Source organism: Rattus norvegicus, chromosome 4 (assembly GCF_021556685.1).
Source record: "Rattus norvegicus strain SHRSP/BbbUtx chromosome 4, alternate assembly SHRSP_T2T, whole genome shotgun sequence".
Lineage (NCBI taxonomy): Eukaryota > Metazoa > Chordata > Mammalia > Rodentia > Muridae > Rattus > Rattus norvegicus.
Window position 1 is genome coordinate 65,787,501 of NC_141537.1, and position 27,214 is coordinate 65,814,714.

The 27,214-nt window shown below is 41.7% G+C and overlaps 1 protein-coding gene and 1 long non-coding RNA gene across 5 annotated transcripts in view; one reads left to right on the forward strand and one right to left on the reverse strand.

Annotated features, from left to right (window-relative positions):
* LOC102554507 (uncharacterized) overlaps positions 1 to 7,694 on the reverse strand; it is a 158,761-nt gene extending 151,067 nt beyond the window's left edge. Inside the window, exons 1-3 of one of the 3 annotated variants that reach the window (XR_015685982.1) lie at positions 6,804 to 6,955; positions 5,471 to 5,814; positions 903 to 994 (exon numbers count right to left, since the gene is read on the reverse strand). This is a non-coding gene — a long non-coding RNA (uncharacterized LOC102554507). Of the gene's footprint in view, positions 1 to 902; positions 995 to 5,347; positions 5,815 to 6,654; positions 6,780 to 6,803 lie in introns of those variants that run through there. The other 2 variants (XR_015685980.1, XR_015685981.1) reach the window with 2 other exon arrangements.
* The window catches only part of Chrm2 (cholinergic receptor, muscarinic 2), a 135,024-nt gene continuing 113,671 nt past the window's right edge, over positions 5,862 to 27,214 (forward strand). The window contains exons 1-2 of one of the 2 annotated variants that reach the window (XM_087659434.1): positions 5,862 to 6,227; positions 6,464 to 6,611. The gene's annotated coding sequence lies outside the window, so the exon portion shown is untranslated. 2 annotated transcript variants of the gene reach the window in all.

The following is a 27,214-nucleotide window of genomic DNA, read 5'->3' on the forward strand; positions in this document are numbered from 1 at the left end:
GAACCTGAGTGGCTGACCTATCACTCTACCTTCAATTTCTTGTCCTCCATTTTCATTCTGTCATGTGTAACTGTTAGTCAACTCTGGGACAAAATGGATAGAATCCGTACAGAACATTCTCAGGGATAGTCAAGCAAAGGGAAAGTATGAATCACGATTGAAGATAGACTTCTAGCTTTTTAGTTCATTCTGTGAGAGATGGCTCCAGTTCTTAGTTGCCTTGCCCCATCCCCATGGCCATTACCTAATTAGAACAAACTATAGCAACTATGCCAAGTGTCTTGTTCAAGAGAAATTACAGAAGTGTCCATGTATGAGAAACACTCATTGCTATATAAGCAGTGTTTACTTCTAAAACACAAACATTTTAAAGTTAATAAGCAAGAAGCATATAGAAGAGATCAGAAATATACCCTAAAAATAGTGCCTTGGGTAGAGAATGTCTATCCTATCCTTGATTTATTCACTAAGTCATAGAGATTAGACCATGGTACTCAATGACTGGTGTTTTACTTGTCCTTTCTGACTGCTATAAAACAAGGGCTTGAGATCTTCCTTTGTGGCCACTGACAATGTCTCTAACTTTGGCTCCTTCACTAATTTGAATATTTAAACAACCTTCATTGTCCATAAGATCATACTTATTTCAAGCTTCCACATTATTTGTACAGTATCGGCCAGCTAGACATCACCCCTAGAATCAGCTTCCTGATGTACAAGTAGCATGGCCTCTTTCTGAAACCTCCATTTGTAGCATCGGATATTTTATCTGTGGTTCTAAAGTAGAAGAGGTTTCTTTTTTCTCTTCAGTTAGATCTAAAAACTCTTGGTAGCTTCCTATCATTGATAGGTAAGAAAATATTGCCTGTCATTCAACATTTTGTTGAATTCAATACCAGTACCTTAAATCCAGTTTGTGGCAAGCTTCTGGAGTACACTTTTTCTGGAGAATCCCTCTGACAGTCTTAGACCCGCTCACTTGCGCTTCATAGCTCTGTTGAAACAAAACATAGCAATGGCAGCTTGTTTACATAAAATTGTTCAATAAGAAATGTTTTCCACCAAGCCACAGACACTGTGTATCCTGTACCCGGCATCGATAACACAAGAGTACATTGTGTCTGCTATGGAGTTCGCGTTGACTCGGTAATCGTTGAAGGCATTCAATGATTACCAATACATGTCTATTCACCATCCTTTTAAAATTAACTCTCTTACCAAGGTAAAGTTTGTTAATGGAGGAAGACCTTGTAGACATGGAGAACACATATCGTACCTAGGGCTAGGCTGCTTTACTCACTTCCCTGGGAATTTATAAAATGCTACCCTTGAGACCCCTTATAAATGAGGTCCTCAATCCATAGACCCAGTCATCTTGTAGATTAAATGAGGAAGAAAGAACATGTTCAGCCTGTATCTTCTTGGCACAGTAAATCAGGGTAGGTGTTAGTGCTTGCTTCGTTAGGCACTCTACGAGGAGAGAGTGTTTCTAAGGTGAAAAGATCTGCATGCGGTTATGTTACTGATCATATACAATTGAACATTTTGAAAAATGTTCTTTTCTGCCTGAGAGTTATCTCAGTCACTCTGAAATAGAGGGTAAATGGAGTTTAGTGAGGAGAATTTTGGGTGCTGCTATGGTCCCCAAACACACTTCTTCACCTTCTTCACCGTAGGTTTGCATCTCCAGCTCTCCCTTGATGACCCATGGCTAGCTTAAGAAACTTGTCTGTTATATGAGCTGAGAAAATACATAACTCTCATGGGTAAAAGATTAGTTTGTTTGCAGTTCGACAGAAAGCGGGTTTCCCTATGGACTAAGTTGGTGTTAAGCATTCTTGGAAGGCTCTTTTGTGTACAGAGTCACTGATTCAAATCATCAGGGAATCTTGTTCATAATGCAAGAACAGGACTCTTTCCTTTGAACTTGCTAGAATCCTAGCTCCACCTGAAATTCCAGCATCCAATTTAGACTTCAGGAAGAGAAATTTAGCTTGTCAAAAGCTATGCTTGGAAATGGATGCATCTGGGACTCCTTGGCCCCTGCCTTAGGGGCTTACCTCTCTAAATGGGTCTTGAGCTTGGCCTCCTGGTGGGAGCATACAGACTAAATGCTCCTCTGGGCAACCAGGAATCTCACCTGTCTGTTTCTGTCTGTGTACTTAACACTGACTTATCAGCAGCTGGGTAACATTTTGTAACATTGGGCCCCTCCTCCCCCACCATTTCCTCCTCTTAATATTCCCTATTTGGACCAGAATGCTGCATTTTAAATATCTTAGGCTCAGCAGCAGTAAATGGTTTTAGGCTTTGGATGACACTATCTGGGCTGAGACAGGATGAGTTTAAAACATCTGTGATGCCAAACTTCCAGGAAAAGGGGGGTGGGGGAGGAATAACAGAACATTGTTTGTCAGACTGTCACTAAACATTGTCACTCAGAATCAGTTCCATTTGTGTATGAAAACTTCAGCTACAGGGTATGCAAAAGAAAGGCTTAGGATTTTTCTATGACAAAAGGACATCATCTTTTCTAGCTAAAGAATAGGCGCTTTTAAATTACCCTCTGGGAGGGTTCCTAGGGAAAATAAATAACTCTAAGAAGAATGGCATGCCTATTGTAGGGGCTGTTACTGAGCTTTTAAAACAACAGAATTACCGAGAAAAGCCCATTTCAAGTGGCTGTCACTGGAAGACCCGCTTTGAACCCAAGAATGTTAAATTCCAAACTGAATCATGGAAAAATAAAAGTTCCCTAAGTGTACATTTGAGGAATCAACCTGCTTTTCCCTAAGCCTCTAGCTTCTAAGCCTCCCTTGTGGTTCCCCTCTTTACCTCTAGGAACAGTTCTATGGGTGGGAGTCTCGGGGCAAGAAGATCTACTCTAGTTCATTTTCCTCCCAGAAGCCAAGACTTGTCCCGTGTGTTTTCTCAGATCATTAAAAATAGAAAAAGAGGAAGGGGGGCAAATGTATGGTTGCCAGGCCTGGTGGGAAATCACCAGAGTTCAACTCACCCTACATCCACTTACAGTGAGGAGGTGCTGATTTGCGCATCTAGTAAGGACTGAAACCTCGTTATTCTTGCACTGAAATCACCATGGTGCAGTAAAATATATGCCACGTCTTCAGGACTGGGACCCAATCAGATCCCTTCTTCTGTTACTGGTGACCTTGTTTCTAGTCTTATTCAGAAGTGAACTATGTTGGAAGATTCAAAGTCATGCCCTCCAGGCATTGGCGCTCCTCATTGCCTGCCTAGAACTAGTGCTATAAGGAGGTAGGTGATGAAGTTTGGCTTCACAAGTGGAAATTACTAATTTATTAGAGTGCTTTGAGGTGGAAAATAGTCATGCAGATAAAGGAAAACCCACAGATGCATTCTACAAAGTCTTTAAAAAAGCACTTTTGAAAATGTTCCACACCAAGAGTTACTAATAAATGCAAACGCTATATTCCTGGGGTGAAGGAACTCTTTTATCTTGGAAAGCGAACTTGTTTAAGAGATGGAAATAAAGTGCTCAGAAAACGCACGATCATTTCCTGTACAGAAAGAAACTAGAAAGGGGAAAGACTGAGGCTCCCTGGGGTCAGTGTGATGATGGATTATGTTTAACATAATGTTTATCACTCTGGTGGACAGCGTCCTTGGTTCTGCCAGCAATGCTCTCTGGTACACTTTCAAAGAGGTCACAGGCATGACCCAGGAATCCTAACTGACAACCTGCAGCCATAGCTAAATTGTCGTGTGCCCCCCAAAAAAAATCTGCTGAGAACTTCACAGCAATTGATTCTACTGTTCTATGTAACAAATCTAGAAGATACCCACTTTAGAGACTAAAAAGCTGACATCCAAGTACTTAAATAGTTTCATCACTTCAGACAGTGAGTGGCCAAGATACAAGTATACACAGAAAAGCTGTTCTCAGTAATGACTTAAGAAAATGGACAGTATTGATGCTCGCTTACTGAGAGTGTCACTCTGTTGCTAGCTCCTCACAAAAGCCTGACGTGTTTGTGAGCCTTTGCTGGCTATTTACTTACTTCCCCTTTTGGAATAAGTAAATGCTCTTAGGAAGAACAGATTCACGATGGGAAGCCAAAACAGAACCAGAGTCCAGGTTAATAAATGCCTGGCTTTCTTCTTCATTGCTTGTCAGGAATCTATTATTCTTTTTTTTTTTTCAGTGTGTGTGTGTGTGTGTGTGTGTGTGTGTGTGTGTGTGTGTGTGTGTGCCAAGCATACACACACGGGTATTCACAAAACCCTCAGGCCTATCATGACAAGGTGGATTTCTGAAGGCTTTTAAGAGCTAATAGCAGGTGGAATGTTTGTGAACTTATTTTCTATAGTACCCAACAGAGGGGGGAAAAATGAAAATAGAAATCAGATGCTTACTGACTGAAACCCAGTTCCGGGGTAGGATGAGAGCAGTGATGTTCAGAACTGCCTTTCTCAAACCAGACTAAAATGGCTGTATGACACAGAGGGCAAAGACATCCCATCGCCAGCCTTTACCCCAGGATAGCTTTCACCAAACAAAATTGAGTTTGTGTCAGTCCTACTTAGGCAAGCTATAGGATTTTCATTCATCAATGAATTTGTATCAGTGCATAATCTATTGTCTTGATGGTAAACCCCTGCACAAAAGCTTCGCGTGGGCATTTCTTCTCAAAGATGGGAAACTTAGAAAGAAAAGGAACCGTGGCTTTCATTGTTACGTTTGCTCCTTAACACCCAGCAAAAGGACAGGGGAACAGGAATTGAGCTGAATTCCATTGGGCATAAGAAATAGCAATTTCTCTGTCTCTGGGATCAAAAAGGAGATCTTCTTTGCTATTTAAGGTTTCAATGATTTCTTCTTTAATTCTATTTGGAAATGAAAGGCACCTCCTGTATCATGTATTTATGTCATCAAATACAATATACATCACCAAGAGCAAGTGCTGTCCTCAACTGCACTTTAGAATAGTTTCATCACAATATTATCAAACAAGGTTCAAATAATTGGTGAACATTTGGGAAGAAGTTTCTCATTAAGATAAATAAAACCAGGGGTTGGGGATTTAGCTCAGTGGTAGAGCGCTTGCCTAGGAAGCGCAAGGCCCTGGGTTCGGTCCCCAGCTCCGAAAAAAAGAACCCCCCCCAAAAAAGATAAATAAAACCATGCTCTAAACCCAGGAAGTAGCCCATGCTCTAAACCCAGGAAGTTCGCCAGCTTTTATTTCCTCAAAGGACAGCAAAATCCCACCTCACCATCTATCACCAAACCAGTATACTCTCTTAACTACACTTCCCTTTGATTGATGGGACACAAACGCATTGGGACAAAAAAAGCAAAGACAGATAAATAAAAATCTGTTTCTTTCTAATACATTAGTCACCATCAAAGGAATAAACAATCTGAACACTTCTCCAAGACTATATATTTAGTACAAAGTATATTGCATTTATTCTAACATTTCCCCACCTGGAAACACAGGTCTTAGTGTCTTCTGCAAGCAACAAGCCTTCTTCCCAATGTGCCCTGTCACCTTTGTAGCAACCCGGCACTTGCTGGCATGGGAACTAGGGGTGGTCATGGTGGTGGTGGTGGTGGTGGTGGTGGTGGTGGTGGTGGTGGTGGTGGTGGTGGTGGTGGTTGCAAAGGTTGTGGTGTAGAAATTGCAGATGAAGAGCTGGGCTCTGGGGACGGACATGGAGAGATGCAGGAAAGAGCTGAGAGAGAAAGCTGTCATATTTGCACAGAAGAACCGCCAAATCAGAGCGCAGAGAAGATTTCATTGGCGGAGGCTCCTTCAACGGCAACTAATCCTGTCAGAACGAAAGAAAATTGTAAATGCTCTCTCCAGAAACTGTCCGCCCATTTGCAGCTAATCGAACACAAACGCACAAATAGAGACACCACTCTCTTGCTCTGCTGCTACACACAGCGGGTGAGGGCGAGGAGACCAGTTCCTGGGAGCAGGCACGCGGGGGCACAGACACACTCACTCGCACACACGCACACACGCACACGCCAGCCTGCGGGCTTGGCCAGAACCCTGAAGTCGCAGATCCCACTTGGAAATCGCCAGAGGCGCTGGGAGAAGTGGAGGAGCGCAGCTCCGAGACACTAATTAGTACTTCTCCAGCGCTCGGGTGAAGAAATGAAGCTCGCCCAGCTCTTCACCATATCCAGGTCTCCTTTCTGTGCCGGTGCCCACAGTCATCTCCCTGAAAGCCAGGTTTGAAAGTCTTATTTGCCTATGTTTTGGGGGTGTGATGCTCAGGGCGGCGGACAGATGCAATTTAACTCCAGTCTGAACAGACCACCGGGGTCCCAGATTAGCCAAGTGACACGACCGAAGTGAAATGCCCCGCAGCCTTCTCTGAGCCTTGGGGTCCGCAGTCTCCCCGCCTCCCTTGCCCCACCCGTCTAAGTGCGGCGGCGACAACTAATCTTTCGCTTTTCTCTCGCAAGATCCAGGGAGAAGGCAAGCGGGCAGTCAGCTGAGGACTCTAAGCAGTACCGCTCGCTCCCAAGCCGGTCCAACCTGAGCCCGCCAAAGGCTCCTCGCTCCAGCCAGACTCTACCAGATCACAGCCCCGGGCGACTAAGTCAACGACAGGTAAAGGCGCTGCTATACCACCCGGTTCTCTGATTGTCCGTACCAAGGGCCCGGTACCTCGCAGCTCCTCCCAATCACCCGACCCTGGCCCCAGAGGGTCTGGGTTTGGAAGAATTGTTTGGTGGTCCCCGACACGTGCAGGTTTTCTAATGGAAACTTTGGCATCTGGGGCTTGCTGGAGAGGATACGTACCTTGGCGGGTCTGAAAGAAGGAGGGGTTTCACAGCTGGGGCGGGGGAAACCATTTGGGGTAGCTAAGTCCAGTGGAATGTGGCAAAAGCAGCCTGTGAGCACCGATACCCCAGTATGGCTCTTTTTGAGCTTGGCAATCCCCCCCGCCCCCCGCTGTCACAGACTCTGCTCCTCTTCAACCCCCCACTCTAGATGCTGCCGTGGGAAAGGCAAGTAGAGCTCAGTCTCTCCTGCCGCTCACCCTCTCCCCCTTAAGCCACCCTTAAACCCCAGGGTCTGGGCACACTGCATTTAGGGTGGAGGCCCCTCTCGCCGCCACTCCGTCCTCTGACTCCGCCTTGGGAGAGAACCTTCCGGTGAGGGAAGGGAGACAGGTTTAGTGCTATTGTCCCCGGACCTTGGCCGGGGTAAAAAAGGTTGGGGAAGGTTCCCAGGAGGAGAGAGAAGGGAGTCCTCTGCAAGCCTATTCTCCTCCGCTGGCGCACAAGGTTGATTGTCCACTGTGGCTGAGGAAAGGGGCCCCAGCCCAGAGCTGATGAAGTCTCGGACGCTGCAGGAGCTTGGCCTCCCAACTCATGGTGGGTACTGTACCACTCTGCGGGTCTTAGAGGCTAGCTGTGCTGCAAATGACCTTTAATGTTGGCACCTGCGGAGCTAAGCTATCATCTCAAACTTGTGGCTCTGGGAGCGTCTGAGGTGCGGTCCAAACCGGGTTGCAGATACAAAATACAGTAATTCCACCTGTGCGCTCCACCCTTTCATGTCCCTGGGGTGTCAGAAGCCTCGCAAGCAGGGAGACTTCCTTTGTAGAGCGCTCCAGGGTTAAGAATTCACCCAAATTGACATCTATGGGGGCGCGGTGTGTGTGTGTGTGTGTGTGTGTGTGTGTGTGTGTGTGTGTGTGTGTGTGTGTGTGTGTGTTGGGGGGGATACTCTGCCTCTGTCCTTCCACAGTATATGCATCCACCTTTCTATCTCCGGTCTTTCTGCGCCCTTAAGGCACTTCTGAGCCACTAAATAGTCCAAGGGAGGGTCGATCAGTCTTTCAGTCCCTTTATGTGATGCAGACTCTGGAGCTTGTGTGCAAATGCCCACGGAGAGAAGTACTCGCTGCCAAGAGCTGGGAGGAGGGCAGAGAAATGGAAGTAAACGCTGAAGGCAAGTAAAATTGCCCGCTGACACATCACCCAAGCTGCCCTGTCGTGTTCTTGTGTCACTTCAGGGTCCCCGCGAGTCTGTTCCTGCAACCCCATTGCTTCAGAGCTTCCCTCCTCAGGAATCCCCATGCCTCTGTGCTCCAGGTCCAGACCCTCCCACGCTGACCTTCCATTACTCTCTACTCCGTCTCTTTTTCTTTTTGTCTGGTTTTGCTTCCCTCGTTCTTTCTTTTACGCTGGGTGGCAGTTGGTATATGGAAATCTTAGGATGCTCAGTCCCTCCAGCATAAGCAGCCAGCAACACAAACACACACCCCAAAGCTCTTCTGTACACACACGCATTAGCGTTCCAGCGCCTGGTCACCTTTGGGCATTCCCTCAGCATCTGCAGCTTCTGTCATCATTGCTGAGGCTTCTGCCTCAGCCCAGCTGAATGGAGAGAGGGAGCTGATCCTACTCCCCGGAGAAACCTCAGGACAATCAGGCAGACCTTGGGAATTTGAGGTAGAAGTGCAGTGGAGAGACTGCTGGGGCAGTTCAAAGAGGTGAGCATTCCTGTGGGAAGCAATTTTCCCATCCCGATACAGGCTGTCTTGACTCCCTGTCAGGACTCCTTGTCTTGGAGTCCAACTAGTTGTAATTGTTTTTTTTCCAACCCTCTGATGGCTGAGTACCGGAGTGGGCCTGAACCTTCTTTCTCTTTCTTGCAATCGGCACATTTCTGGACTCAGGGTTCTTTGCTCAAAAAAAAAAAAAATCAGCTGGACTTATAAACTCCATGTTAACTAACTCTGGATTGTGGGGCAAAGGATTTTACGATGTTTTCGGCAGACAATTAAATGCATGAGCATAAACTGTCTTGATAAGCATGGGGTGGTTATGTTCTTTTCACTGCTAGCAATAACAGGAATCTTTATACCCATACATAGAAGCTTCTCGTGAACAGGCGTCCCTGGGTCATCGTGAAGAATTTTGCAAAGACACCTATGACTGTAGAGATAAAACCAGTCGATTTAGCCAAGACACAGTTTCGTGCTGAGAATTATACGGGTTATAATTGAGAATGGACATCTTTGAGATTGTTGTCAAAGGTGGAAAAACTTTATGCCAATGCTGTAACAGCTTTCCCTTAGGAAAGGGACTAAAGAGTCCCTTTAAGACCAGATCGTCACCCCGTTACTGAAAAACACGTTGAAGTTTTGGCAATACAATTGATAAACAACTCCTCATCAACTCCATTGACTTCCGAGGTGAAATAATATCCACAAATGAGTTTCAAAATCCAAGACTCTTAAAGGCCTGGAATATCTCCCCAGGTTTGTCTCTGGCCTGAAAGTTGCATGTGTATAATGGAGTGGACATAGGGGACAGTTGAGTTGTAGGACTGGGAAGTAAGAGGAGGCTTCCTGACAGATGTTTTGGTCAGCCTGTGAAAGGAGAAATGATGTGTGCTTATGTAAGTGTGCCTGAGGGTGCCTGGAGGGGAACTGGAGGAAGAAACTAGGTAGATGGCAATATCCCTATCATAGTTCAAGTGCATGGGAACCCAGAAAACATGCTTGGAGCTCTTCAGTGACTTCAGAGGCAGCTGTGGAGGAGATTAACAGTTAAAATATAGAAACTGTTCCTGCAGTGAGCTCCCACAGGCAACCATTGGGAGGGGGGGTAAACTGTCTTTAAAAATAAAACTAACGAATTACTCTAAAAGTGAATTTATCTCTTTCTTTTTGTCCAGACAGTCACCCCTAATCCCCAAGACAGGGAACTGGACACAACCTTAGAGGACAATTGCCAAATTCCAATCCAGAACAGCCACTTCTAGGGCCAAGGGTTAGGGTATCTTCAAAGGTGTCTAGCTTGCTGGCTGGCAAGTGGAGAACTGAGGGTGTGAGTGTCCATCGGTCACTGCAGAGTGAGCTGGCTGATGAGAAAGCAATGTGTCACCAGGACCCACCACAGTGGGTTGAGTATCAGGGGGTGAAGAAGAAGGGAATTTAGAGCCCAAGGTAGGAGAGGTGAAGAGAACATGGGAGAAAGAAGGGAATGTAAGGGCAGGATCCTGTAGAAATGACCTTAATAAAGTGTGGTTCAGCCTCAACTCCTCACACTGGTCTTAAGATGTCACTACGTGAAACAATGCTCCTAAGTATCTTTCCATATAACCACCCAGAGAGCCTTCTTCACCCGATCTTAACACTTCTTTCTTTTAGGTAGAGACTGACAAACAACATGTCAGAGTCCCCTTGAAAGACTGTTTTTATTCATAAAAATTGCATTTGCACTGGTATGTTACTCTTGAGGTCCATGCTGTGTCCCCTCGAGGTCTCACATGTATTAGAGCCTGGTAAAATCCTCCTTGTGGCTATTTACAACTGCCCATCAACCTTACCATTTGTTTGCCCTCTGTTTGTCTTGGCTCACTGAGCAGACGTTCCAGTCCTTTTCATTAGGGGTCAGCAATGCAAGTGGACTGCATATCCTAGGTTCTGCTGTGTTGTCTTGTGGTATGATAATACGTACATCTGTGTATGAATACCTCACCCCACAGTGTGTGTGTGTGTGTGTGTGTGTGTGTGTGTGTGTGTGTGTGTGTGTGTGTGAGGTGGGGGTGGATCCTGGGAAGCAGGTCATCTTCCGTTAGGCATTTTGAAACTTTATGATAAATTCCTGCTACTTTCTTAAGCAGCTTCTTACCCACATTACATTATCTGTTTTGCCACAAATCCTTATGATTTTAAAGAGTGTCAAACACATCCCGGGAACTTAAAAAATCTTCGTTGAACAAGTAAATAGGTGAATCCATTTTCTCATGGCCACCATCCTAGGTGATAGATGCCATTTTCTTGATTTACAGGAAAGGCAATCTACACTCACAGAAATGCAGGGATGGCCCAAAATCACATAAACAGTATGTTGCAGCCCCAAGATGCAAACACAGTCTGTTGGACTCCTGGAGGCTTCACTCTGATACTATATGCAGAGGCATAACCTGTATTTTTCCTGTGTTTGGGGAAAGTGACCCTGTGATATTCAGTTTTCAATCGTGTTCTCGCCATCCCTTCAGTTCAACTCTGGCTTTTCTGCTTAGACCCCCTACATCCAGGCAAAGAAGCCAAGAAGAGTCGGTGCCAACTACATTCTTGGTTGGCACCACTTGCTCATTTTACGTAGTCAGCTACTATTTCTGGTGGAAGAAATCAAAGGCATTAAGAGTACCAGGCACTCTGCCAGGTGTCACATCCACCTCTCAGCTAAGGCAAGGGAACCAAGTCAGATGCCCTCCAGTTGAACACATGGTAACTAGATAAATAATTTTCTCAAAATGAAACATGCAAGTACTTCATGAGAAAGTTCACAAGTCAACGTTTGTGCTAGCTTCTCTCCATTGTATTATGGTGAGTAGCTTCTGAGTTTCAATGGCTTCTTTTAATTTTAATCAGAATTTATAGTCAACCTCTTTCTGGCAAGGCAAATGTGACTTTGTGAACTGCTATCCGCTGAGGAGGAGGAGGAGGAAGAGTAGTTAGAGCTTCTATGCTCTCATCTATTCCTGTCTTCATTTCGTTTTCTTCTTTCTTCTCACATGCTGAAGTTCCTTTTATACTATGACCTAAATATACAATCATCTTAGCTGCTGCTGTTACCATGGTAATGTTTCATGGTAGATAAGGGTATACTATAAGAATCAGTTTCTGTCATTAGTAATGGAATTCTTTCCCTCTCAACCCTTCTCCCTCTAGCCAAGCTTACACCTAATGATGCCCTCTGGTGTTCAAAGGCAGAAAGCGCACTGGTTTGTTTCAGAGGAGCTCATTGTTTAAAGCTAAAGAGACACTTTCGTTTTAATTTGAAAATAAAAATAACTCAGATAAGGTTTAATTGGTATAGTTTAAACAATGGTGTTATAAGGAGATTTTCTGTTTTCTAAGTATATTAAAAGTTGTCTACTATTAAGAGATTTAAAGAGTTCTTCATGTGTATGTCAGTATTTAGGAGACCTATACACTCCCCCCCCTTTTTTAAAACTTAATATGGTTGTGAAATGTTCTTATGATAGACAGAGAGACTTCCAAGAGGAGAATCTAGTAGAATATTCTGCATGCTTTGATCTGCAGACTTAAAAAAATTGAAGTCTTCTGTCTTAATGGGGAGACTTCGTTGCTGGAAACGTCTAGACATTTTACTCTTCGTCTGCATTAATGAGCACATTTTAATTAGTCACTCATAACCCAACAAACTGACACGAAACTGATGTGCTAAGAACACCATATCTTTCTTTTCCAGCTCTTTCCATTTCCGTGGCAAAGCAGACCAGGGCTCTTTTGGGGGCTTCTCCGGAACCTCTCACCCAACCTCCCTTGTTGGGAGTGGTTCTCAGATCTTTATCATGATGTTTTGAACTGGCCCGCCACTCTTCAGCTCTCTGCACTGAACCCCCTTCTCTCATTACCAGACTACCTTCTCTATAATGCAAGTCTGAGCCTGTCATACTCTCTTTAAAAATTCTTCAGTGTTTCTCAACTGGCTGTGATCAACTCTCCCATCACTGATGCAGTGAGAATGTCCAACACGGATGCAGTGAGGCCATGCAGCACGGTTGCAGTGATGCTGTCCAACACTGATAAAGTCTCTTTCCCCAGCTGCGTCTTTACTCACCATTTCTTCCTGTTGGGTCTGCAGAGACAGAACTCATAGTAGGTTGGTATTCTGACCAATCACAGTAAAAGCTAAAAACTTTAGCCAATGTCTTCTTTCTCATCTTCTCCTCCTCTCCTTTCCTTTCATTTAATTCATCCATGGTGTTGTTATTTTTATAATAACCAATGACAAGTAACCAGATTTGTATATAGATTTGCAATCAATATAATAACAAGGAATTTTTGGTGTTTAATAGTCATGATATTGTGTTTTGGAGGGAAAGACATGAATTATTATTTTAAAGTATTCCATGACTTTGGAGAATTTTTCCCCTGGATATTAAACTAAATTATTTAAAAGTGAAAGTACTTGTAAAGTTTAGCTGATTTAATCTGGTCTTGGTCATAAGATAGCAACTAGAACTTAACATTTAAACGTAAGAAAATTAGAAGAACAGTGGATATATTCTCATTAGTGATAAAAATCATGCATTTATAATACACCGCTAATAAGATTTGATTTTTATTTCAATCTTAGGCTAAAGGCTGAGAAGGAATGAGATACATTTTTTAAGTATCTGACTTTCTAACAAATTTTTTGCATAGATGTTTATAACTCCATAAATATTCATATTGACTTTCTATTTTCTTGTATAAAAACTCTTCCTAGACTACATACTAGCTTTGGCTCAGATGTCTAGTGCATGGAGCAATGGATAAACAAAGCTGTACATCTGTATTTTCAAGATAAATTGAAATGAATAATTGAAGTACGGTAGGGGTTGGTGCTATGTTTTCATTTGGCTCAGGAAGGCAGGACATCTGTTCTGGAGGCTAAGTATCCATTTACTCTTTGTGCTGACCTCTAGGCACACCAAAACACAGGTCTTCAACCATTGGCATACATAGCCAGTGCTTTGAATGACAGGATTCTAAGAACTGGCTAAATGAACTACCTTTTCCTGCTTTATAAAGAGAGTAATCCATAGGCTGAATGCCTAGAATACTCTGTTCCTCGTGACGAGATCATGAGTCAGCAAGAAGTCTCTCAGGAATCTAGGTTTTTTTTTTTTTTAAGCAGGTACATGATATAATCGCAAAGTGGGCAATAGTGGAGCACATTTTAAGTGATAGTAGAAAGGAATATCAATAGTAAACTTTAGAACTTACCAGACATTGAAGAGGGGGATAAAGGCAGAATGCTCAACCCTGAAATGTTTCTATAGGACTTCACACGAAAGCTTTGTCTCCCTTTATAGACGGTCAAGATCCAGAGACAGTGATGGGCACAGTCAGAAACCTTTCAGTTTCCTGGACAAATTCCAGTGTAAGCAATCAATAACAATTCAGCATACCTGGTGCCTGTCCTCTGCATACCAATTGGTTTACATGAAGCTCAGCTACAACTCCATATCTACATTCTTAGAGCTAGCCTGGGCTGGGAAGGGTTGAGTAGTGGTTCGCTTTGTAAGCCTTACTTCAGTTTCTACTCCTTCTGTGGTCCGTCATGGTCTTTCTCACTGATGTCTTCGCAGGACACAACATTCCTTTGATTTTAATGCTCTTCTGTGCTGCCCTCTGTGCAGTGCCCTCTCTGGGAAGGAAATGGACATGTGCCTGCTCCTCTTCCTCTTCCTTTTCCTCTTCCTCTTCCTTTCCCAGCTGCTCAGGGAGGGATTTAGTAGAGTGCTGGAACTGTCTTCAGCTCTAACAGGGTACACTTGGCAATAACTGCTGTAAATCCTCACACACTATGATGATTCCCCAGGGACGGACTTATCCAGTAAGCACTAGGAGTAGGAATGCTTTGCTGAGCGTCGCTGATGCTGTCGTCCAAACCTCTCACTTGAGACGATTCCTGTTTTAACGATGCAGATATGCTTTTCCTTACCAAACCAACTAGGGGGAGATGGGACCCTTAGCTCTTGGTTAATAAACTACTCCATGGCTCTTGACTAGAGGTGAGTTAGATATCTAAAGAATTACCCGGAGACTACTTTTTTCTACATTTCATAAATGCTAAGCTCAGAATAATTTGATTAGTAGTGGTGATGAAATACATGGCACACATAAATTTGTATTGTTTCTGCGCCTTCCTTGAAATTGTTTCAAAGGGAAGAGGTTTCTACGCCAACATGTGAAATGTGTAGAATTTCTCTCTCTTTTCCTACTTGAATTTTTTGGATTGCAATATTTGGCTTCATTTCATGAAGGAAGGGAGGAAGTATGTATTGAAGATAGCTCTTTTATTTTCTTGTTTTATCCTCAAAATTACTTTTCCTTCCAATTTTGTCAACAAAGAGTGCAGCTATATGTTTCTATGTAGGCTTAGACGGCACAAATCTCTTTTCCTGTGCACTGAGTCATGAGAGTATGAAGGAGGGATACCACGGATGACAAAAGCTTAGATCCTGCTGTCTTTTTCTATTTTTTAAGTTTAAAAAATTCTTTATTACAATATCACAAACTACTCAATTTATAATTAGAAAATATCTCAGTGTTTTAGTTTTTCATATAACTAATTTTCTGTATAGTAATAATGTAGCAAAAATACTTTTTTCCCATCTTTATTAAATTGGGTATTTCTTATTTACATTTCAAATGTTATTCCCTTTCCCGGTTTCCAGGTCAAAATCCCCCTAATCCCTCCTCTTCCCCTTCTGTATGGGTGTTCCCCTCCCCATCCTCCCCCCATTACCGCCTTTCCCCCAACAATCCTGTTCACTGGGGCTCCAGCCTTGGCAGCACCAAGGGCTTCTCCTTCCACTGGTGCTCTTACTAGGCTATTCATTGCTACCTATAAGGTTAGAGTCCAGGGTCAGTCCATGTATTATAGTCTTTGGGTAGTGGCTTAGTCCCTGGAAGCTCTAGTTGCTTGGCATTGTTGTTCATATGGGATCTTAAGCCTCTTCAAGCTCTTCCAGTCCTTTCTCTGATTCCTTCAATGGGGGTCCCGTTCTCAGTTCAGTGGTTTGCGGCTGGCATTCGCCTATGCATTTGCCATATTATGCCTGTGTCTCTCAGGAGAGATCTACATCCAGTTACTGTCAGCCTGCACTTCTTTGCTTCATCCATCTTATCTAGTTTGGTGGCTATATATGTATGGGCCACATGTGGGGCAGGCTCTGAATGGGCGTTCCTTCAGCCTCTGTTCTAAACTTTGCCTCTCTATCCCCTCATAAGGGTGTTCTTGTTCCCCTTTTAAAGGAGGAGTGAAGCATCTGCATTTTGGTCATCCTTCTTGAGTTTCATGTGTTCTGTGCATCTTGGATAATTCGAGCATTTGGGCTAATAGTCACTTATCAATGAGTGCATACCGTGTGTGTTTTTCTGTGATTGGGTTACCTCACTCAGGATGATATTTTCCAGTTCCATCCATTTGCCTATGAATTTCACAAAGTCGTTGTTTTTGATAGCTGAGTAGTATTCCATTGTGTAGATGTACCACATTTTCTGTATCCATTCCTCTGTTGAAGGACATCTGCATTCTTTCCAGCTTCTGGCTATTATTAATAAGGCTGCTATGAACATAGTGGTGCGTGTATCTTTATTATATGTTGGAGCATCTTTTGGGTATATGCCCAAGAGAGGTATAGCTGGATCCTCAGGTAGAGCAATGTCTAATTTTCTGAAGAACCTCCAGACTGATTTCCAGAATGGTTGTAACCAGTCTGCAATCCCACCAACAATGGAGGAGTGTTCCTCTTTCTCTGCATTCTCGCCAGCATCTGCTGTCATCTAAGTTTTTGATCTTAGCCATTCTCACTGGTGTGAGGTGGAATCTCAGGGTTGTTTTGATTTGCATTTCCCTTATGACTAAAGATGTTGAACATTTCTTTAGGTGTTTCTCAGCCATTCGGCATTCCTCAGCTGTGAATTTTTTGTTTAGCTCTGAACTCCATTTTTAATAGGGTTATTTGTCTCCCTGAGGTCTAACTTCGTGAGTTCTTTGTATATTTTGGATATAAGCCCTCTATCAGAGGTAGAATTGGTAAGGATCTTTTCTCAATCTGTTGGTTGTCGTTTTGTCTTACTGAGCCACCAACCAAGCAGCATACACCAGCTGATATGAGGCCCCACACACATATACAGCAGAGTTATGCCTGGTCTAGCCTTACTGAGAGAGATCGAGGCACAGGAAGTGAGGAGGCCTGCCAGGGTGGGGTGAGTTTGGGGGTATGAGGACACTCTCTTGGACATGGGGTGGGTGGAGAAGAAATGGGATGAGAAACTGTCAGAAAGTGGACCAGGAGTAGGGTAATGATTGGACTGTAAAAAAATAGATTAAAGATAAAAAAAAAAAACTCCTGTTGTCTTTAACAAGTGGATAGATAAGTCTCAGTCTGATTTTTTTCTTAAAGGACCATGATAGGATGTTTTCTGTGGCTAAACACTTATGTATTAGTGGTCGTTTCTGATTTGTGAATGCGACATTCCTCTGTGACAATAGTGACTAGCTCTCCCCACAGCAAAGCAAAGCAAATGAAGCAAGCCGTGAAACTTTACAACTTTTGTTAATTCTTTGGATATATTATTTCTATGCCTCAGGTCTACCCTTTTTATATTTTCTTCCTAAACTTAATAGAAGTTGGTTTTTTTCTGCTTATTATTGACATGGAATAACTTGTTCTAAGCCGGTTCTGAGGTTATTTGCATCAGAGCCACATCTCTGGTGAAACATTAGTTCTGAAACCTTGTTTGCTTTGCTATACAACAGGAACAAATTTTTCTTAGTTAATTTATTTATTCACTTTACATCCCGTCACAGCCCCCTTCCTCCTATCCTCCCAGTTGCATCCTTACAAATCCCATTACCCATTACTCCTCAGAGAAGGAAAAGTCCCCCCCGCCCCCGGTACCCTGGGACATCCAGTTGCAGCAAGACTAGGCACATGTACTCCCACTGAGATCCAACTAGGTAGTCCAACTAGGAGAAGGGAATCCAATAGCAGGCAACAGAATCAGGGACAGTTCCTGCTTCAATTGTTAGGGGACCCACATGAAGATCAAGCTGGACAGCTGCTACATATGTGTTGGGGGCCTGGGTTCAGCCCATGCCTGTACTTTGGTTGGTGGTTCAATCTCTGTGAGCCCTCATGGACCCATGTTAGTTGACTCTGTAGGTTTTCTTGAGATGTGCTTGACCATTCTGGCTCAGTCAATCCTATCTCCCACTCTTCCACAAGACTCCCCGATCTCTGCCTGATATTTGCTTGTGGGTCTGTTTCAATCCGTTGCTGAATGAAATTTCTCAGGGGACAGTTATGTTAGGCTCCTGTCTGCAAGCGTAGAAAAGTATCATTTATAGTGTCAGGGGTTGGCTCTCTCCCATGAGATGGGTCTCAAACTGGGCCAGTTATTGGTTGGCCATTCCCTCAATCCCTGATCCATCTTTATCACTTATTTTAAAGAGAGCATCTCATTGAGAATGTAGCACCAGATTCTGATAAAGACAAGGACCGAGAACAAGTGAAGAATAATACAGAGGTAAGTCTCACTTGCAATCGTCGTTCAGAAAATTAAATTATGGAGAAGACAAGAGATAGATCTCTCTTTAGAGAGTTGAGTCTAAGGTGAGGCTCAGAACCACCATGTTGGCCAGTAGCCGGGCAGAAGCCAGTTTGCCTACTTCCCATCTGTAAGTAGTAGAACATGAAATGTCCATTAGGAGCTATTTTGAGGCACAGAGGTAAAGGGTACTTTAGCAGAGACTTCTGAATTCCCTAGATATAAAATATTACAGGTACTTATCAAAGGTGTGTAACATTTCTTTTGATTAGGGAAAAACCAAGTGTTGAGCTGATGTAATTATTTAGTTCTTGTCTTTTTATGCAATTACTCCCATAGTCTTTCTCTATAAAGCAATTGCTCTTACTTAATGTAAACACTCGAATAAAGACCTAGTTGTTGGGGAGGGTAAAACATCAGTAGAGCAATTCTCTCCTTGTTTGTGTAGCCATTGTCAATTCTTAACTGTTCATACACTTGAAGACTCCAGAGAATCATCACTGTCTGCTGGTAAATGTTAATACTAGCTAGCTTTTGCTACAATTAATTGAAATTTCACACTCCCGAGTTTCCATATCAGTCAATATTTTTACATTCCGACACCTTTAATCAAGGATTATCTTTCACGAGGGACTGGCAACAGGGCCCTAATTAATTAAGGTGATAATTGCTCCCCTCTCTCTTGCAGTTTTTGGTTACATAACACCTTCTGCAGGAAATTCACCACCTCAGCACTCGTCTTTAAATGCTCCCACTTACATGAAGACTCCTCGGCTTCCATCTCGGCAAGGGCTTTCCAAACTTTTTTAATTAATCGTATTTTTTTTAGCAGTAAAGGAGGTCATATTTATTCTCCAGTGAGTTTTCTTTAAACAAATAAAATGGCATCTTTCCATTATTGAAGCATCTAAATGAATCCCAGGGCTTGTTTCCATAAAAGAGCGAGACTTTGTCAGACGTCTCCCCTTTGATGTTCACTTGCTTGGCTTACTTAGTTCCTGTTTTGCAATGCGTGTCCCATGGTCCTTTGCTCTTGGATCTACTTTCTTTTCACCCAAGCCTCAGCCAGTAAGTTGCTGTGCAGCACTGTGTAAGGTTTGTTAAGTTCTCTGGGCTGGTGTGTACCATTATTTCCATAGGCATGAGATCTAGATTATACTTCATAATTGGCAGCCTTCCTATCCTGTCCCATAATAGATATGGCTCCCCTCTTTTGTTTTGGCACTTCTTGGTATCTGGGATACTCATTCAGAAATAATTGATGATTATTCTAAATCCATGATGTAGCTTTCCTAAGTCCTCAGAAACCATGAAGTCCTTGTACCATTTATTGGTCAGATTTTCTAAAGCGATATGATCTTATTTGCTTCTTTTAATTAAGTAATTGTGATTTATTTCCTTCACTTGCAGCAATCCCTTACTTGATTACATTCCTGAATTACTATTTATCTCAAACCCATGTAGTCTCACTTGATATTTCTAATATAACTGAAATGAGACTGACTATCAACAGGCCAGTCATCTAAAACTCAAATTGCTTTTCTACCCTTATGATGTATAATTTTTCTTGCCACATTAGGTTTTTAAAATAGTCGTTATGCTTTGGAACAGTTTGAATTCACAAAACCAGTGTGAAAGATATGCAGTATTCTCACGGATTGCGTGTCCCTCTACACCCAAGGGTTCTTTGCAAAGCAAACATCCTCTAGAGAGTGACAGCATTATCATATGAGCTTATCACTTACATTAGACATCCTTCTTGGTGTTATTAATTATAGATACTTGAATAAGAAGTTAATGGTGCACCTAAATTGGGATAATGCAATGCAGTATGCTTCCATTCCTGTGAAAATCTATGTCCCACCTATGTCCTGCCTGACTGTTGACCATCAGTTCTCTGTTCTTCGGTCTCCAGTTTTACCTTTTCTAGAGTACTATATCAACAGGATCATTTAACATCCTACTTTTCCTAGCAGTAGGCATTCACCTTCCTTTCCACTACTTTTCACTATTAGGTAGTCATTTCTTTTCAGATCTGAATAATATTCTCTTGGGTCAGTTGTTTTGTCCCTAGAATGTAAAACCTCTCACCATATGTAACACTATTATTCTTGTACTAGATTTTCTCTAATCTCTCATTATATTATTAAATTCTATAATATTTTAGTGATAACCAGAGATTTCATGTTCTAAATATTTCAATTCTCTCTGTGTTATTATTTTTGTAAGTAAATTACCCTGGTTACAGTGTTTAAAAGGAATATGGCACTGCTACTTGCCACTATGGGGATCTTGTTAACTATTTTTCCCACTATTATATTTTGCAGGAGATTTAAAAAAAATAATTCAAACAAAATATTGTTTACCCAGTTATGGTGACTCTTCTGCTCCCTGGTGTCTAGCTGAGTGAGGTGCCTTTTCCATTTCTCTTTATCACCCGATTTCCCAAGACTTGGCAGTCATGATATAATGCCACAGTTCAATGAAAAGGCTTCAGTGAAAGTTTCAACTATGAAAGACATATGACCTCTGGATGAAAGGCCACAAGTCTGAATTCAGCTTACCAGTATAGCCATTTCTGTTCAAAAGCAAGATGAGTCCTGAGGGGTCAGTTAGCATTTCCCTGTACTGTGACCTTTTCTTTCTTCTCAGTCTTCAGTCAGATCGATGCAGCTTGATATCTTGATGTAGCCATTATGGCCATTTGACATGGAATTTGCATTTGATAGCTAATGATATCCACTAACTTTTAGCACCTCACTGGGTCCCGTGCTTATCTTACTTGAGTTTATATTCAAATCCAGGATACATGCAGCTAAATTCTCACTGATATTGTCTGTTTTCATTAGAAGTAACTTACTGTATAAGGGTAGGAATAATAGGTTTCCTCTCCTTTAAAAATTATTTTAATTTTCCTTTTTCTCAGCATTGAATCTAGTATCAATTTCCAATCTTAGCACAAAGATAAACTCAATAAATATTACCTAATGGTGATTTTTATGCCTTAGTCTGCCTAAAGTTCCAAGATTCCTCCTACCCCAGTATACGTCTGTTGCTTCTATAGCATTAAGTTAATCATCTTCTGAAATGATGTGAGACTCTATAAAATTTCCCTTTGGGTAAAAGTATTCCTGTAGGATACATTTTTCCACATTGAAAACCAGCACTCCATTAAGTTTCAGCAAAAAATTTCCTAGGCTGCCCTTGTAGGTATATGATGGCATCATTTGTTTAAGCCAATCTATTCTGTCCCAAGCAGATGAACTTGCAACAGAGCAACGCTCCCGTGTATGTGTATTGCACTGGGTTATCACATGTGTCGAAATAGCACACATTTCCGCCAGTACTAGGGATAGATTCATACCATTTGTTTCTTTTCACTTGACTGAAAGGTAAAGGAGCAAAGAAAGGCAAACAGCAGTTTTGATCATGAAACTGTGCATTTATGCTGGGTCATGATACAATTGGAGCATCCCTTTGCTTATCCTTGTATTCATTGATTTAATAAATAATTACTAATTATCTACTTTTTAAATAAAACTGCGTTCATCCCTCAGCTCCCCTAACCTCCACCCTGTCATGCATCAACAAAGGAAGAAAAACTAGTAGATTAAGTCCCCACTTCCACAGCTCTCTGTGATTGGGAAGCTTTATGTCTATTCCTATCAGCCATGACCTTCCATAGCTACAGAAGGATTGTACTGTCTGAGAGAAGCCTTCAGTATGTGCTAGGAGCTTAGAAACAGAGGATCCAGACAGCTCTTTTTTGATCTAGATATGCCTCAAGCAGAATAAATTAGTGGTAAATTATACCAATTTAAGCTATACCAATTTTATATGTTTTATTGAAACTTTACCTTTTCCCTCCATCTACATACATTCAGGAAATCCGTGGACTGCTCATTATGACCCAATCTGAATCCTTTATTTCACAGTTAAATCTATTATGACCGAAGGGCAGTAGTGGGTTTAAAACTCATGTTCACAGTATTGGAACCCAGCTTGAGGTATAGAATTCGGCATTTAACCCAAACTCAACGTCATCATCAAACTGCCTCTGTGGAAAACATTGCTCACTGACTTTAAATTTTAGACATCAGTTCCTACTAAGAAAACTCTGGTTCTATAAAACCCCCTTATTCTATTTCCTTGTTTGTATAAACCTTATTATTCTTTTTCTAATTACTGTTCCTTTTTCACTAATGGATTAGGAAGCCATCCTATGATTTAAAAGGGCTATATTTATTGGCAATGCATGACTTAATGATTTCAGAACTTTAACAACAGGTAAGAAACTCGGCTGGTCTATCAGTAACTGTATGGGTTATTATATCACTGATCTCAATGCTACTGATAATCAAACCTGGGTCAATGAGATATTCTAATCTGATATTCATGTAAATTAATACTAACTAATGTTTTGTGTTTGTTAATGTTTATACAAAAGATAAACAACCTTTTAACACTATAAAATAAAAAATATGAAAATGAGTCAGACATTGTATTGATGCTTGTTTCTGAAAAACATATGAGAACTTCGGAAAGTAGGTGGTAGCATGATGAGTGAACATTTCTGTTTTGCTGGCTTTTTACACAGGGTTTCTCTGTGTAGCTAGGGCTATCCTGGAACTCAATCTGTAGACTAAGCTGCCCTTGAACCCAGAGATTCATCTGCCTCTGCCTCATTATTGTTGGGATTACAGGTGTGTGTAGTGAGCCTTTAAAGGCTGGGCTCACAACCGAAAGGATAAATGAACATTTAAATTAACCTACATCAAATTCTACTTTTTTTCATTTGCTTTCTCATTTTATAAGGTCACCAGAAGGCTCTGTTCTCATATCTACTGCCAGATTTTCAAAACTTGTCCATGCAGGATCTTTAGAGCGAGGAAGAGATGAATCAGGAAGCCACATTTTGATGTCATCTCTCCTAATTATGCCAATGGATTTTCCTTCCAAATTACCATTACTTCATCCTGAAGCCCCAATAGCTATAAGTGTAATCAGTTGTATCAGTTGTACTAAGTCTTTGTGAGATGAAATATCAGGCTTTTGTTATTTTTGTTTTGTTTTTGTTCTGTTGGTATTTTCTTACCTCCGTTTTTATCAGGAGAAGGAGAGAGGAGACATAATTGGTGGTGAGTTGTGGAGCTGCTGTTGTCTGGAACACTGAATATCTCACAGACCTGAGAAATTCAAGGGGAGCTGCCAGAATGCAGTAGCCCAGACCACTGTCTCTCTCACTGGGAATGTGATGTGCTCCTGGAGAATGCTGGGAAGGCACTTGCAAAGCTATTTTAAGAGGTGTTTGGAACAGTCAGAGGACAGGGGACGATAGGCAAACATGTCAGAAGTCTAGTTTGTAGGTACTGTATTCTCTTCAGGGGTTACTCAGTGGCAAAATCAAAGACCAGGTCTTGCCAAGGAACAAAGCTGCTTATCTCTACCTGATGGAAATTCCACCCTAAATAGAGTGTGAAAATTAAAATTGAAATGTTTCACCGAATGATGGGAAGTCTGCTCTTGTCCGTTTGCTCTGTGTCTTTTTTATATGACTTCTCCCAACGTGGACGCTGGTGCCATTAGTGGATACCAGGAATCCACTAGAGAACAGATAAGATTTTATGTTCAGAGAACCCGAATTTGAAGAGGCCAAAAGCTAGTTTGCCTCCAACTCTTTAAGGATTGTTTCATTCATCTTCCTGTGGGCCCAGAGGGAAAGGGATTTGGACAGGAATGGCCATTTTTCCTTGGCAAGTGATGTGTCCATGACAATGGATCAGAGGCGAAACACACAAGGCCCGAGTTCTCTGAATTCCTGGTCAGTGAAAACCCAAGGCTTCTAGAAAATTGGGACAGGCTGCTGACAAAGACAAGTAGGTCTTAGAAGCTCTCGTCAACTCTCCCGTACCTCAAAAATAGCCTAAATCTCAGAGGCAGAGAATGTATCCACATACAAAGAAGATGCCCCATTCACCCATACCCTGAAAAAAAATACCCACCTCTCATATCGGTTTTACCTTCCTTTTTTGATCCCACATTTGAAAGTCTCCCTCCATTATTTATCTATCTATTATACAGAAGACAGACACAGGTCTCTGTAAGGGAGAGCTATTCTTACACCAGAAATACTGGTGACTCATTTGCTCTTCAACATGTAGTGCTCAAAAATTATGTGTGTCTAGATGTGCAGCTAGACATCTAGCATGTACACAGAGTTGATTATAATTCTAATCCTTGTAGTCTGCCATAGGCGATAAGGTAAGAAAACTCCTGAAATTGCAAAGGATTCAGAGTGATTAATTAAGTTGCTTGTGGTTTAATGAAAGTACTAACAGGTCAGTTGGGGTTCAGTGGATTGAAAGGGAGAAATAAGAACCCTTCAAAGAATGTAGAGCATGTGGCAAATTAAAACAATAAATGGAACTTGCCAAGTTCTACAGAAAGAGAGAGAGAGAGAGAGAGAGAGAGAGAGAGAGAGAGAGAGAGAGAGAGAGAGAGGGAGAAGAAGAGGGAGAGGGAGAGATCTTTAAATATAAAATGTAAAGGAAGGTCTTCATGTTAGACTGAATTTGAAGAGTCAGTGAGCCATTCCCTCATTTATCTTATGCGTTGCCCATGTGCAAAATCTATAACCAATTGAAAGCATTTAATATGAGTCTCATCACTCCCTTATTCTATTTTACTTGAAAGTTACTGAGTTGAATCATAAGAAAAGTGCGTGAAACCATTGTGGAGTAGGTTAGACTAGTCAAGTGGCATCATCGAGCTCATACCTATCACAGTGTGCTGAGAAAGAGTGGACCCACGTAACCATGAAATAACAGTTCTCTATTTGTCTTTAATTCCCCCCTTCACACTCTCTAATGGTCTGAGTTCAGATAGAACAGTAAGACTATCTCATTGTGTATCTCCAACAAGTCACTGAAGAAAACAGAAAACTACCTCACTGTTTCTGTTTTGCCTTTGTAGGCCCACAGAGGCATTTCACTTCATGAGAATTTCTTATTAAGTAAAACAAAGTGAGGAAAACACAGTGAACCAAATCACATTGCTCTGATGGATGAATCCTGCATCTCTTCTGCTCTCAAATAGCTACAGAATTGGTAGCACATGTTGGTGATAACAAGTATACCATTTTCTTTTGTGTTGGATCCATTCTCTTTAAATATTCTATTTGTGGACTATGACTTAAATACATCTCCTAAAAGAACCATTTACAATAGATTAATCTATCCACCATCTTAGCTTGACTTTGCTTATTTTAAGGGTGGTTATACCAAATTGAGGGAATATGAAATTACTAACATAGGGTTATCTGTCCCAGCTGGGATGGCTTGATTAAGAGTGAAGTGTATGCAGCTTCCATTCTATCCTGTTTTCATCTAGAAAGTGCACCAAGTCATTGCCAGAATTGTCCTGAGCTAACTCTTCTGCAGTAAACCACCTAAGTGAGTTATGGAGAAGTAAACTAGTAGGATCAGTTTAAACTCTTGTCTTTACTAACCTAAACTTCAGAAAGGGTAAAATTATATTGGTAACTTCAAAATCTCATGGACCGTGTCTCCTCCTCATTATTTTTCTCCTTGGCAGAAGAGACCTAATTTTTACTGTTTGATTTCGGAAAAGTAATTCTCCTCCTGGGTGTTCTTAAAAGTTTTCCTATCGTTTATTATTACTGTTATTTATTATCAATATTAATATTAATTATTTTATTTGGAAATACCTTGAATTAAAATGTTTGTTTGGAAAAGAAGCTTGAAGAAGAAAGTTTCCTTGTCTAGAAGGTGTTTGATGACCATCCTTCATTCAATGAAGTAAAACCCACTTGTGTATCTTTATAAAGGTAAAACTGAAGGGGGGTTACCTATATAATTTCAATTAACTTTTTGACAGTGCAACAAATGTCTCCTCTCAGCCATAAGAGGATCTCTCTGGAACGCCAAGTCAGTTCGCCTTAGCTCAAGGCCATTCTCTTTTTATTCTTGGTCTACTGTGTTTAGCCAATGGGTCTCTAGTACGAAGCCAAAAATGCCTTAAAATAGAAGGAGCTCAATTACCTCCTTCTCCATGTCTGCTACACATCCCTTCCCACGTCTGCATGTGATAGAGGCGTAACTCTTAACGTCTTCCTGACTAACCATCCCTTCTGCCTGAAATAGGGCAGTTGATATTTGATATGTGGTGTTAGAAGCTGTGAGAATTTGGCGAGAAATATTTAAGCAAGGAATCACATAGTTGAGTAGAATTAATGTTTTTCATCATCTGTCCATATTCTAGGGAGAGATCTCTGTAGTCGGGGAAGACTGCTGAGAAATGAGATATTACCGTTTCCTGCTAAGACTCTGCAAAATCTGTGCTTCAGCTGTTCTTTTTTATTAATGTGAGATATGACTCGTTTTATTTTATAGTCATATCTTGTTAATAAAATGAATCAGCATCTTCCAAATAAATATTGATGCAATGATATTAATTGAAAGTAATTATATCCTACTTAGCAAGCTTTATTTCATTACAGTCCAGGGCTCAAGTCCAGAGAATGGTGCCATCTATTTTCATGCTAGGTCTGAGCATGTCAATTAAGAGAGTCAAAAAACTTCCTGGAGACATGTCAGTGGGCCAACCTTATCTAGATAGTCCCCATTGAGACTCTCTTCATAGGTAAGTCTAAGCTATGTCAAGTTGGCAATTTGAACTAACCATCACATAAGGTGATTCATGATCAGAATCATGGCATTTTGGAACTGGTTCATAAGCACTTTGATGCTATACACATGGAGTGTCCTGGGATTGCAACCACTGTTCGCAGTGACTTAGATTGAGGTGAAGCCTCTTAATGCATCCATCTAATTTATTTGGCTATGTTAGTTATTACAAGGATGTAATTTTCTTACACACTGAAAATTATGTGCTGGTTGGATTTCTTTTTTTCTTTTTCTTTTTCTTTTTCTTTTTTTTTCAGAGCTGGGGACCGAACCCAGGGCCTTGCATTTGCTAGGCAAGCGCTTTACCACTGAGCTAAATCCCCAACCCCTGGATTTCTTATAGCTGAGAAAATTCCTAGTTTGGGACTGGACATCTAGGGTACTGGGAAGATAAGTTAGCTAGG